The 2692-nt window shown below is 34.6% G+C and overlaps 1 protein-coding gene across 2 annotated transcripts in view; it reads right to left on the bottom strand.

Annotated features, from left to right (window-relative positions):
• The window catches only part of LOC109581702 (uncharacterized), an 8926-nt gene that overhangs the window by 2828 nt on the left and 3406 nt on the right, over positions 1-2692 (bottom strand). The window lies entirely within an intron of this gene.

Genomic DNA, 2692 nt, shown 5'->3' with positions numbered 1-2692 from the left:
ACTGAATGGACTACCTAATAAGGATATAAAAACTACTAAAGCTTTTTTTTTAATGTTAACCTGTAGCTCTAATGTAGGTAGTATTCTCTCCAATACCTCCTTCATTATTAGTTGCTGCTACTGTTATTCTAAAGTGAGTTACATCAATACATTAATATGTTTATTCATTCATTGTTATACTTACTCATATGTTGTTTCTTTATCAAGGTTCATTAGTATTTGTGATCTCACAGTGGGTCCTGGGCTAGTAACCATTACATCTGAAGAAGTATTAAGGTTCCTGTATGATATACGATATCCATTGATTGCTTCTCCACCATTATCCATAGGAGGCTCCCAGGACACACACATTGAATCAGGATAAGGAGTTAGATTGATTTCAGTAACTTGAGAGGGAGCTGTGTAATGGAGGATGAGGAAGAGAAAGAGAAGGAGATTATTGACAAAAGGAGAGAATAGAAAGCATAGTCTACATATCAACACAGAGAAAAGCAAACTTATAATTAAAGCAATGTCAAGTTTCAAAACACAAACAGATATTATATGCAACTGTCTAACTGATAATGAAATACTTCCAATATAGTGTATTAGCCCAATTAGGAAGCTAGCAATAAATCTAATTTAATAAGCAATAAAATAAGGGACTTATCTCATCACGTCTGCCATAGTTGGGGTATAAATATTTGGGAGGCAATGTACATGTACATGTACACTGGTATTATGGTATTTGTGATCATCTCTTCCATTACTCTATTATATAATTTCATACCATACAGTAGTAGCTCTTGGTAGTAATAATATAGTGGAGTGTATAGTAGCCTCTATCCCTTACTATAACTATCAGGAAGGAACAGTTTTGTTACTTAAAATAGAATCACTGACACAAGTTGTTCCATATCTATCATACAGCCTATTATAGTATTGTATTAGTTTAGAGAAAGAAGCTTACTCACACAATAAGCTAGGCTATAATAATACACTTAGGAGTGTACATGACAGCAATGACACACTTCAAAACATCTACTAATTGTTTCTCTCTTGACAATATTAACACTTATAACAAAGCATAACATCATCCAGAGAGAGAGAGGGAGAGAGAATGAGAGCATAACAACACAACAGTGAGAGAGTGTCTATGATTTTAAAATTGAATGTGCTAGACTTTGGTGGCATTGATACGGTATTAATCTATGACAACAATAAACATTTTGATAAAAATTGATAAACAACTAACTCTACAGCAATTAACTGACAGGTAGAGACCAAAATATAATAAACAAAACACATACAAACAGACGTGTACATGTACATGTGAATCAAAAGAAGAGGAGGTGAATCACTGAAGCAGTAGTTGACAAAGGAGAGGGAAGAGAGTCAGTTTCATTATTACTACTACAAGTTAGCATAACTTTTGAAGCTATAAAAATAAACAGCTGGGCCATAATATCCTCAACATAATCATAATTATTATAGTCCAATGCAAAACACAGTTGTACATGATCACTCATTAATATAAAAGTCACTGTATTGCTTTTAGTTCAGTAAGACTGTATTGGAATATAATTATTGCACTTTGACACTATGACATGATCTAACATCATTATGTACACAACAAAGAAGGATTTCATTCCTTTGCCATATATGGTAAATGAGCTAATGCATATTTTCAGTACACAACCAGTGATCTAAGACTAACATATTAACAACATAAAATACACCATTTTACTTTATAGCATCAAAGTATGCACACATATATAATAATAATAAATTAGTCATAAATATTTGTAAAATTTGCGGAATTCAATTTGGCGGTTTGCCAGGAAGCCAGAGAAAGGGTTACAAGTGTTGAGCCAATTACTCTTGGCCGTGACTACAGGTGATCCTTATCGTCTATTAAACACACAAGTACATGTACATGTACTAGAAGCTCCAATACAACAATACAATACAATACATATCTATACACAAGTTGTATGTAACTTACGATCAATATTAGTCCTGTTGGTCATTGGGTCACTTAATGAACTGGATCCAATAGTATTATTAGCATATACTTGTACTGTGTAATTTGTTCCTTTAGATAAACCACCTATCATTAATGTAGTAGTAGGAGCATTGACTGTCAATGTAACTGATGATGAATCCTGTCCTTGTTGATAATATACCACACTGTATGTAGTCACTGCACTTTGTGTCATTGAATCAGTATTATCCTAAGGGAGAGAGAGAGAGAGAGAGAGAGAGAGAGAGGGAGAGAGAGAGAGAGAGAGAGAGAGAGAGAGAGAGAGAGAGAGAGAGAGAGAGAGAGAGAGAGAGAGAGAGAGAGAGGAGTACAAGAGAGGGGGAGAGGAGTCAGAGGAGGAGTAGGAGGCCAAAATAAATCATTAGTGAGGTATTTCTCACGTACAGCATGTGACTATTTACACTGCTGCTCATGGCTGATTGTATTACTACACTACCACTACTCACGCAATTATGATAACTATTGGGTAGGCATTCCTAGCATAGTACATACTGCATGTGTATATTGACGTGTATGGCAGTATGTGTGTGAGCAGCCTGACTTATGTTCAGTCTGTGATAAGAATAGGATCATTAAACTTATATCAGTAGGTGTGAGACAATAAGTATACAGATATCATTTGCACTGTAGTATCTTATGGTAAGTATAGGTGAGTGGATATATTATAAC

The sequence above is a fragment of the Amphimedon queenslandica genome, unplaced genomic scaffold (genome assembly GCF_000090795.2).
Source record: "Amphimedon queenslandica unplaced genomic scaffold, v1.1 AMPQUscaffold_13424, whole genome shotgun sequence".
Classification (NCBI taxonomy): Eukaryota; Metazoa; Porifera; class Demospongiae; order Haplosclerida; family Niphatidae; genus Amphimedon; species Amphimedon queenslandica.
Note: the sequence above shows the minus strand (reverse complement) of the source record. Positions and strands in the feature narration are given on the sequence as shown.